The following is a 12,113-nucleotide window of genomic DNA, read 5'->3' on the forward strand; positions in this document are numbered from 1 at the left end:
GGGTGGTAAAGAAGGACACCCTTAGTAAAAGTTGATTTTTTTCGTGAATTTAAAAAAAAAATGTAGCTATCTCACCAGAAATTGATAGTCTAGGTTTCTTTTTATAATAAAATTGGTCTTTGAGGCAGAAATTTTGAAAAATGAATGTGTCCGACATCTTTGTAAAAATAAGATTATGTCGGGAAAGATGAACACTAACTGAAAATGATCATGCTAGACTAAAATCACATTTTTTTTCATGTCTAAAATAGCTTCCGGCATTCGGAATGACCAATTCGGATTAAGTTTTAAAAACCGCTCTGTTGATTCGTCCATTATATCTGGTTGCACTTGCAAACGTAGTTAGTGGTCACCTGTTCATAGAAGAAGGAGATAATCAAGTTGTTCTCAAAACGAAATGTTTTATTAGTATTTTATTTATCGTCAATATTTCTGGATTAAAAATGGGTGCGTTATAACTATGATATAACCGCAAGGTTGACGTGGGACTACCTTAGCGTAGCAATCATTCGTTTCTATTGATTAAATTTTTGATAGAATGAAACAATTCTCGAATTCAAAACATGTTCTGGTTTCGTTCACATCGTTGTAGTGTGATAACTATAACCGTTATAACGTGTGGACATTTATATTTCTAGGAGCCGGTCATTAGAGTGATATTGTGCCAAAAATTTTCCGTAGAAGTGCATTCTGACGGGGTTCCATTTTTTGTTTTGATGTGCATACTCTGGAGCCGCAATTGCAATAGCAGTAGCTATAAAAAGAAAATGGCTGCGCCCATAGTGCCCAAACTGCAAACAAAGGTTTATTTGTGTGTGAGAGCGAGAGCGAGAGAAACAGGCTAGATGAAGGTTTCATATTCAACTGTTTATGATGTGGACAGTGTTTCCCGAAAACATTTATTGTATTTCTTGTAGAAAAGGGTGAATTGCTAGAATAAGAAGTGTTACTTCGTGTTTTCGTCCTCTTCGTATGCTCCCGAGAGGCAAGCTTGTATTAGGTCGTTACAAAATCGGCGAGTCTTAGTGATTTCCTACGGTTCGAGCGCATCAATTTACAGCAGTGATGTTATCATCAAGAAATAAAAAAGCCTTTCAATCCTGCTATCAGAACGATGACCTGGGTGATTGGGTGCAGCAGCTATGTTATTTAACTCTCTTTCAATCTTTCTCTAAATATTATTTGCCGACCTCGATTTGGGTTTCCGATATCGATCGGAAGCTATTCGTGAAACATCGTCACACAGAATGGATACAATTTACTATTTTTCTATTTTGGTGAAAAGTCGCGAATGTTTTTAGACCCCGCTGAAAATTTATCTGGTGAATTATTTGTGCATCATGTGGCAGTGAATAATACACGAGAAACGTTTGTTTTTTTGCCATTCCATTATATAGTTTGTGCATGTGAGTGTACCGTAGTGCAGTGAATCGAAGAGAAGGGAATTTGTTTTAATTTCCGGCAAAAATTAAATATACGAAAGCATACCGCGGGCGCAGCCATTTTGTACCCTGTTTGTGTTTGTGACATGTTAACGAATAATTTTTTTTTCCAATACGTAGTTTCACAGTGAAACTATCACCGATGAAGGAATTGCCGATATGGCCCGGTTGAGCGGACAGTAGCTCTCGCTGAGCTAAGTTATCTCTCTTCCTCCTTCTCTCATACACATTAACACTCTATTACTACTACTTCCATACGAATTCATTTTACAGGTTTTCCTTCTTAGGATACCTAAATATAATATCTGCCGCATGTCGTAACACGAGATTTTAAGGTTTTCGTTTAGTCGAGTGGTCGATAGTTCGCGTTTTCACATCAATCACATCACTTACCGCAGTGAATCCTGATTTTTTTATAACCATTCCCACTAACAACTATCCCTTCCATGATAGACGCTAGGGAACCACGCTATAGAGGCGACCCTTCTGGCCTTCGGGCGGCGAATATCATACTAACATTCCTTTCCTTCCCCTGGTGACGGTAAGGACGTGGCCGGCGTCGTTATTGACCATTTAAAGCTCGAATCACCGAAAATTGCACAACGAGAATGATTTGCTTGTCCCAAGTGCCATTCTGTGTGTTCTTTGTGCAATTTGGTTGGTTCAGGTCAATCACGGAGAGCAACTACGAATTGTACAGTCTACCCAAGCTCAAGCTCAAGAATGAAACAATTCTCGAATTCAATTGAATTCAATATATTTGCTTTGTGAGTAAAAATATTGTATAATTCCTTCTAAGGTTAATTCATGCATTGTGATAGATTATGTTCTTCGTTACAAGTAAATTGATTGACAGTCCTTTTACGTTTGGTATGATGCCTAGGACAAAATATGTGAAAGGAAGAACCATCAAACGATTATTTTATTTTACGTTTCCTTCTGAAGTTTGCATTTCTCAAGTGTACGTTTTTCTCGAACCGCGAATTTGCTTGATTTGATGAACTTCAGGCACTTGCACAAAGGCAAGCGAGTACAAAAGTACTCGCAGTTTGCATTTATTTGCTGAGCCGATTTCCCCAGACATCTTGGTTTTGAAGTCTGTGTTAGAGGCAAACACATTTCAGCCGGAACAAAAATGCCGGAACGACTTACACGAATTTGCAATGCCAATTTCCTCAGACACCTTGGTTCTAAAGTCCGTGTTAGGGAACACATTTCGGTGAGAACAAAAGTCCCCATACTTTCATGTATTTACAATGCCGATTTCCCCAAGGCTGCTTGGTTTTGATGGCTGTGGTAGGGAAACCGTAGATGCGGCCAATCAAAATGAGGCAGTTAGGGCGTTTAGATAACGATTAACATATTACAGGTGTTCAATTGTTTATCTAATGAAAAATAACATTTTATTAATTGCGATAGAAGCGTAGAAATATTCCCTATCAATTGATGCAAACATCTTTCCGATCCAGTAAGAAAATATCGAGTTATAAGCATTCGGAATCTTACATTTTTTCATGCGTGTTCTGTGTTTAGGTTTTCATTTTACCCCCCATATACTCCGGTTAGACGTAGTCCCACGTCAAAATAAGAAAACTTCACCGCTGATTCGATAAACTGGAATCTAGAGGCGAATGAACTGAAAAGTTTAAACCCTCTTAAAGCCAAAAAGAAGAAGAAGAAGATAAACTGGAAGAGAAGTGATGGTAAAATATTCACGTAACGAAACATGCCCCAAAAAATTACTCGATAATAATGAAAACCTTATTTTCTGCAGGCGAAAATTTACATCGCGCATCGCTGCTCTTTGTAGATTACTTTTCTGATTTTGATTACAATTTAACAGAAAGCCAGCTAGGTGTACACAGTAAGTGTCAAAGGTATTGATACACTGCATTGCAAGTTTGTATATCATTAAAATTTAAAATAAAAATGTAATTTATCAATTATACAGGGGTGTCTTTCCTACCCTATCCGTCTTTCCCGACTTTCCCCTATATAGATATAGATAGAGGAAGACGATAATCGTCATAAAGGTTCTCGATGTGAGTGGAGTGGAGTGGAATCCTCATGAGTGAAAGAAAATATATTATTTTGAGGAGTAAAAAACATGAAAATTCCGAGAAAATTAAAAATCTGGAGATAAAACAGTGAAAATTTGAAAAGAAAACTGGAGATTTTTAGCCTTTGGCTGTTTCGCTGGCATGCTTAAAAAAATGGCAATATACAGGAAAAGTCACAGGAGGGTTGTGTCCGAGACACGACCGCATAATTGACGTAGGATTCCGTTAGGTTATCTGTTGATTTTGGATAATTACATCGTTAAACTCTTTGATAATGATTAGGTGGACCTGAAAAGGGACGTTTTGTTTGGTTGTTGGGTATTGTTTGTTCATTCCACCAGTGTTTAACGGGTGATGATGACAGAAGGATGATAAACAGTCGTTGGATGGTGCGTATCAGATAAAGGATACCAAAGTGGAACGAGATATGATGAGAACCGCCCTCTATGATCCTAGACGAGATGCCTCTTGTGATATGTATTGATGAAATAAAGAAAAAAAAAAATCACCAATGTAATATAAGATAATTATTAATACCGAACACAATTATCAATTTTTCTTATCAGTAAAAACATGTTACTTTAATATAGCGAAAATATATTTGAAATGGGAAAGGTAATTTTCTTTTATAATTTTTATTTTTGATTGTTTATTCAACCCAATGCGAATTTTAATTGGACTAACAATACCTAATACTATATGTACACCTAATACTATATGTACTATATGTAGTGAGACTCTATGTTGTACGGGAAAGGGTTAACACAACGGCTATCGTATACAATTTTACACCTACCCTTGTGCTAAATTTTTCACAATACACGATCGGACATTGATATGGAGTTTCACGAAGGAACCAACATTAAAGTTCCAAATTTAAATTTTATTTGCTAGAATTATTCGTATCACTCTTCTTACTTGCAATATAAAAATGCCCCCGACTTTCATGTATTTGCAATGTTTTGATGTCTCTGTTTGGGAACACATCTCGGCGGAAGCAAAAGCTCCCCCTACTTTCATGTATTTGCAATGCTGATTTCTCCTAGGCAGCTTGGTTTTGATGTCTCTGTTAGGGAACCGCCGCATGTGTCGTCAATTTCGACCAATCAGAAGTGGGTATTTCCGTTAGGATAGGGGTTGAGATTTTTCAATTGTTTGATAGTTAGTTTAATGATATATATTATTTTATTCAATATAAAAAATTGTTATGGAGTGCCGAAATCGATTGACGCAAAAATTTCATCAATCCATCATGAAATTACTGAGCAATAAGCGTTTGAAATTGGACAATTTTCGCGATGTGCTCGATTCTCGATTTTCAATTTGAACCCCAATATGTTCCCGAAAGTCGTAATCCTACGTCAAAAACTGGATGGTTGCCAACTCTGGACACATGTTAGCAGTATCTGACAGTCAACTGACATCGTTGATTTCCAAGCTGACAAACTTCTACGTCGATTAATCGATCCAAATCCAGAGGGGAAAAAAACATACGGCGGCTGTAGTTTTATCCTTAAAATCAATCATTATCTTTGACGCTCCCCTAAATTCGTAAACAAAGCTCAATGCCGTCAACGCGAATTGAGCTTCGTTTACGACTTTAGGGAAGCGTGAAGGATAATAATTGATTTTCAGGCGGAATGAACACTTTTTTGATTCCAGATGGCATTCTAGCAAACGAGAAATGTTAGTCTAAATAATTATTTCTCCCAGTGTGACGATTAATCGATTAATCGATTATTTGGGGCGACTACCCACATTCCGTTTTGCCTGCCAAGATCGGGTCGATGAAATGTCAACAATCGACCTCAAATGCTGCCACCTTGCAATCGAGTTATCGACCTTTCATATGCATTCATCGAACAACTTGACGCCACTTTTTCGCCAACATGTGCAAGGCGTCGACCTGCTTGCAGTGCTGCTTCCAGCACTGCTTGCTGCTTGTTTGTATTGGTTTGTTATTGAAAATGAAAAGGAAATACATTGATCGATTTTAATCATTTTATTGAAAAAAAATAATAAAAATCCATGTATAATAAAAATAAGGTATATAATGGAATCGGTGCATCCGGGTTGTCTGGATTGACGATTCAAATCCGACTGAGTACATTGATGAATACCTCCTTGCCCTTGATGACACAGATATGTGGCTGAGGAGGATTCTTCAATGTGCGTGAAGCACGGGATCTCCGATGGGGAAAATTGCTCGAAATACTATCGATGGCCAGGTCCTGCTGCTGTTGCTGTTGATGCTGTTCCCCGGAATAGCACCCTGGACTTAAAGGATACTGCTGCGGGAAAGCTGATGCTGTTGGCTGGTGTGACAGAAGTGGAAATAAGCAATTTGGTGATGAGGGAAATCATCTTTCTCATTCGCCGATTGATTGAGTCGGATGTATTCATAGCTGAAACAAAATAAAATGATTAGTAAGTGAAAAGCAGAAATGAATTCCCTACTCACCAGTTGTATGATCCGGATAAAAATGCGAACATTAAAATATCATGCGCTTACGTTCGCTTACCTCGCCTATTTTCATTCTACTATACAACGGAATCAGTGCATTCGGGTTCCTCCGGGTGGTAATTCAGCTGAGCAAGTTGATAAATACCTCCTTGTCGTTGAGTTTTCGTGTCTGAAGAGGATTTTTGAATGTGCGCGAAGCACGGAACCTCTAATGGGGAAAGTTCTTCGCAATACCATACCATGGTCAAATTCTGCTGCTGCTGCTGTTAATGCTGTCCCCCGGCATGACAGTATGGATTTGCAGAAGGAATGAATACACTTTTAAAATGAAAATTATGAATGAACATGATTTTTCCTTAATCAAATTAGTACTCTATGTAAGTGAAAATCACCATTGCCTGCAAGTGGTGAGAAAACGTCATAAAAAAATATGTTTCGTCATAAAAAATTATGTTTATGTCGGGCCGACTAATATGATAGAGAATAGTTTGCCTCATACAAACTAATGCCGTATCCAGATGTCGATACCTAATCGTCGTCATCGTGAATAGGTAACAGCGTTACGGTCGTTGTTAGGTCGATGTTTTTTTCGTCGATTGGATTGTGAGTTCCCACAATCCAATCGACGAAAAAAACATCGACCTAACGCTCTTTGTTGGTCGAAAATAAGGAACAATTTATGAAACGAAACGGCATCACTGGTGATTGATTTTTCTTTCTCCGCTAAACTGTCATCTCACACCAAAGCAACTAGATCATACAACTAGTGAGTACGGAATCTATTTTTGCTTTTCATTTAATAATGATTTTATTCTGTTTCAGTTATGAATCGAACGGTGAGTGAGGAAACATGATTTCCCCCATCACAATTCCGCAGCTGGTGCCAGCACCGAGAAAGGGAAATGGTGCTAAAGTCCAGTCGAATGTGAACCATAATCGATACCTGAGAGGATAAAACTCGTGAGATGTTTTTTTGAAAGTACGGCGGATTATGATCCGATCAAGTAAGTATGCTTCTGATTACAAACTGCCTAATTTAAAGAAGTATTTGCTCCGATTTTAATCGCACTGTTTCCATTCGGTAGATATCGTAAAATTCACAGGACGTAACAAACCGCTGAAGTGCCCATCAATTAGTTGTCATAAGCCCGGAGAGCAGCAACAGCAGCGGCAGGATCTGGCCGTCGATGATATCTCGAAAACTTTACCCATCGGAGGTCCCGCGCTTTACGCAAAATCGAGAATCCTCAGCCACACATATGTATCAAGGAGAAAACTATCAACGGCAAGGAGACATTCATCAACATTCTCTGCTGATCTCGAGTGACCTGTATGGTGGTTATAATGATTTGAAAATTTAAGAAACTTATATATATTTGTATTATATGTTTGTAATAAAATGTTATTTAGTCATGTGTTTTCGTTTTTATATATAATTTTATTCCAATAACAAACCAATACAAACAAGCAGCAAGCAGTGCTGGAAGCAGCGCTGCAAGCAGGTCGCAGATGTTGGCGAAAAAGTGGCGTCAAGTTGTTCGATGAATGCATATGAAAGGTCGATAACTCGATTGCACGGTGGCAGCATTTGAGGTTGATTGTTGACATTTCATCGACCCGATCTTGGCAGGCAAAACGGAATGTGGGTGCTGAAAAGTAATCGAATGGCGTCAACGCAAATTGATCTTCATTTACGAGTTTAGGGGAGCGTAAAAGAAAATAATTGATTTTCAGGCGGAATGAACACTTTTGACGTGGGACTACGTCTAACCGGAAGATATAGGGGGTAAAATGAAAACCTAAACACAGAACATGCAGGAAAAAAAGCAAGATTTCGAATGCTTAAAACTCGAACATTTCTTACTGAATCGGAAAGATGTTTTCATCAATTGATAGGGAATATTTCTACATATCTATCGCAATTAATAAAATATTAATTTTCATTAGATAAACAATTGAATAACTGTAAAATGTTAAGCGTTATCTAAACGCCCTAACTGCCTCGTTTTGATTGGCCCGATTTACGGTGTCCCCAACACAGCCATCAAAACCAAGCAGCCTTGGGGAAATCGGCATTACAAATACATGGAAGTAGCGGGACTTTTGTTCTCACCGAAATATGTTCCCTAACACAGACTTCTAAACCAAGCAGTGTTGGAGGAATTGGCATTGCAAATACATGAAAGTAGGGAGAGCTTTTGTTCCCACCGAAATGTATTCCCTAATAGAGATTCCAAAACTAAGGTGCCTGGAGGAAATCGGCATTGCAAATAAATGCAAGTCGGGGGTATTTTTGTTCCGATTGAAATTTGTTTCTCTAACACAGACTTTAAATACATGGAGCGTGTGAAAATTGGCAAGGTGTCCGGGGAAACCGGCTTTGCAAATAAATGCAAAATGCGAGCACTTTTATACTCGCTTGCCTTCGTATAGTCTAGAATATGTTTCCCTAACACAGTCTTCTAAACTTAGGAACGTGGGAAAATCGTGCAGACACTAGAGGCGAATGAACATTCAAGTTTAAAGCATCTGTTGTATAAAAAGTAGAAGTTGAAGTTGTTGATTCATGCAAGCCGGGAACTTCTGCACCCGCATGTTTCGTTTTGCACTCCAGAAAGCGTTCTTCAAACACGGATTAAAAAAGCGGCAACGAACACATCGCTTTGGCTCGGTTATTCAAGATTGCATTGAAGGATATGTCTTCATATCCTCTACTCACTGAATTTCTACGCATACCATTTGATGGTTGGGCAAAATGTTGATAATCGTTTGCTGCGAAAACGGCTATTGATTAAACAATATGCGTTCGACGTACATGGCAAAATCAAAACTGAGTGCCTGAAGTTCATCAAATCCAGCAAATTAGCGGTTTGAGAAGTACGTACACTTGAGAGATGCAGACTTCAGAGGGAAATGTAAAATAAAATAATCGTTTGATAATCTTCCGTTCATATATTTTGTCCTAGGAATCATACCAAACGTAAGAGGACAGTCACTAAAATTTACTTGTAACGGAGAACATAATCTATCACAATGTATGAATTAACCTTACATGGCATTTATTCAGTCTTTTTACTCACAAAGCAAATAAATTGAATTCAGTTGAATTCGGAAATAGTTTCATTCAATCAAAAATTCAATCAATACAAACATATGATTGCTGAGCTAAGGTAGTCCCACGTCAACCTTGCGGTTATATCATAGGTATAACCTACCCATTTTTTGATTCCAGATGGCTTTCTAGCAAATGATAAACATTAGTCTAACTAATTATTTCGCTCAGTGTGACGATTAATCAATTAATCGATTATTTGGGGCGATTAATCGTATCGAATAACAAACTGCTGACATGTATTCGATTATCTGATGGACGATTAATTTAAAAAATGGGGGATCACTACCTTGTGGAAGAATACACGAGCTAAGTACCACGTGGACAGAAAAAGCATGATTTTAGACACCCCCCTCCCATCAGCTCATTATTTTCTTCCGAATTCCATTTACGTTATCTCCATATCCATTTTAAAATATCTTGTGAGCTTATTCTCAAGTATTTTTATTAAAGCTGGCTGACTGTTTGATGTTTCAAAAAATCAGACAATGAAATCAAGCACTTCGTTTGAAAATATAATTTTCTCGTCTAAACACCAATGACTTTCGCTTTTACAGGTTCGGTAGTGCCTGATGGCTATAATGAACCTAGTAAAAACAAAACATCTGCAGTATCATCGTGATCGATGATTCCGTTGAGCTACAACCCTTAATTGTTAAATCATGCTAAATATTGTCCTGAAAAATTCGTGCCGATTCTAAGGAAAAAACCAAAAGCATATTTTTGTAGGCATACATCTTTTCAATCATAGATGCATCGTTTTACTCTGAATATTTCAGCATCCTTCATGAAACTTGAGAATTCTAACCCCTTCAGAACTTATGCTATGCAGTAAGTTGAAGTTCTTACAAGAATCTTAACAGTTAATAATCTGAAGATGCAATATCTGGTGTGTACGGCGGGTGGAGTTTTAGAAGTGCCCTAGAAGCGTTCTGGATCTTTGATTTTCATACGTTCAGCTGCTAGCAGTACTTGTTGGAATTCATCGAAACTAGTTGCTTGGTAGAAGCTCAAGATACAGATTTTCTTCCAGTCCTACCAGACCCAGCCATAACTTTCTTCAAGCGAAAACCTGCTTCGGGGTTCCATTCACTTGCTAAGATTTTTTTAACTCAACATTCTTGTGAATGGTTTGCCCTCTACAATTCGCTACAAATATGTATTTTCGTCGCGTTTATGAAACGAATCGCAGATTGAGATAAGTCCCTTCAAGAGTTTTTCGGTAAAATAAACCCTTATTCCGGAATCCGGTCGAATTTGGAATTGGCACAATGTTGCGTTCTTTAAGATGGTATTCAAGTCTAGAAATTTGAAAAGAAAAACAATTTTTTACTTCATAATTCTCTAATTCAGACATTTAAGAATATACCATAGAAGAGACTTTTCGAAAATCTCATTAATTACCAAGTTATAGTCATTTTAGTGATGCGATATCTCATCTAGTACGGCCATAACAATTAACTTCAAACGCGTTTTTCTTGAAACATGTTTTTCAAACTGGCTTACACGATATCTCAAGTTCTACTTATCCGATCTATGTTTATATGAATACAATCTGTATGTATCTTTCTATCGCATGAACCTATAAAAAATCATAATTTCGTAACTTTACTATTTTAAAAAAATCAAGAAACTTTAAAAAAAATGTTTTAAACAGCATTTTTTTTCTTCAGATTTCCGCCATTTTATCAAAAAACACGTTTTTGACTCGTTTTGACGTCCGAGATTCTTGCGATAGTGGCATCTTTACTGATTCAGAATCTGTTCGATTTGTTGGTTTCAGAGAACCAGAAGTGCTGGAATCTTCTACGCCATGGCACAACTTTTTTTTGCACCCCTTCACTCGATCAGCTTCTAGTTACGGATGTATATTTTTCCGTTCAATTTTTGTTTTATTGTTGAAAGATAAATAAACAAAAAAAATTCTTTGCTTTACTTTTTCGGAGCTCGAACAAACGTGTTTTTATTGATGTTTCGTTTCTGTGATTTCGGTGATTTTCGACATCTGTAGTGAATCTACTAATTCATGTGCATGAAAGATTAATCTTTTCTTTTAATTAATCAGCAGTAGCAGCATGAACTTTCCAGACAACTTAAAAGAAGCGTATTACATAAATTACCAGACATCAATGAAGAACAACATCATTGCAAGAAATAGATCTCCAGAGATACGGCCTGTACACTCATGGAAGAATTTGTTTTTCGTTTCAATGTTCAGAAATCCTTGGGAGTTCTCGAAAACAAACAAAACAGTTTTGTCATCAAGAACAAAAGCTGAACTCAACCCGCACTTAAGTCGTGATTTTTAATACTACAAAAAATGTTTTACTTTAAAAAATACTTAACGTGTCCACGTGGACATTATCAAAACCCCCTCCCTCTCACCGTGGACAAGCGTGGACATTTTCGTAACCCCTACTCCCCCTAAAGTTGTCCACGTGGTATGTGGACATCCCCTGAGTCGGGTGGACATGTCTTTTCAACAGGAGAACGAAAACAAAGACTTGACTAATAGCGAATTCGTTTTTGTTCAGTTTCAACCCCAGTGCCGCACTAACTGCTGTCAAAACGTTTTTTTTTATTCACTCAGTTTCGCACTCAGTGTCGCACTAGTTCGCCCCGAAAGCTGTTAGTTTCGCACTGAGATGTTTCACGGGTTGGCACTCGGGTTCACCAATACAACTATACTGAACTGTCAAGTTCCGAGTATTGTTTTGGAAAATCTAAAAATAGAGACTATGAAAATGGAAAACCTGCTGCTCTTGCTTTTGTATTATTTGAATCGTAATCCAATTCGGATTCTGAGTTTGAAGAGTATATTCGTGTAGACGGCATTAAGCTCCGTGTGCTTTCATTGGGAGGCGAAAATTATTATGGATATTCAGGAGGAATAAACATGCTCTCAAAATCAAAATTAGGAATGAAAATTTACTTTAACGTATCGAATATTTATTTTATGTGATGAAATAAGAGGGTTTTTTTCCGATATCGCAGAAACATTGAACGAAAACTGTGTCTAATGATGATTTTATATT

At 37.5% G+C, this 12,113-nt stretch overlaps 1 long non-coding RNA gene across 1 annotated transcript; it reads left to right on the forward strand.

The window, feature by feature from the left end:
• The first annotated feature begins 6,696 nt into the window (after positions 1–6,696).
• On the forward strand, positions 6,697–7,298 carry LOC129779524 (uncharacterized). Its single transcript, XR_008743688.1, has 3 exons — positions 6,697–6,732; positions 6,789–6,970; positions 7,052–7,298. It is a non-coding gene; the product is annotated as an uncharacterized LOC129779524 (long non-coding RNA).
• The last annotated feature ends 4,815 nt before the right edge of the window (positions 7,299–12,113 follow it).

The sequence above is a fragment of the Toxorhynchites rutilus genome, chromosome 3 (assembly GCF_029784135.1).
Source record: "Toxorhynchites rutilus septentrionalis strain SRP chromosome 3, ASM2978413v1, whole genome shotgun sequence".
Classification (NCBI taxonomy): domain Eukaryota; kingdom Metazoa; phylum Arthropoda; class Insecta; order Diptera; family Culicidae; genus Toxorhynchites; species Toxorhynchites rutilus.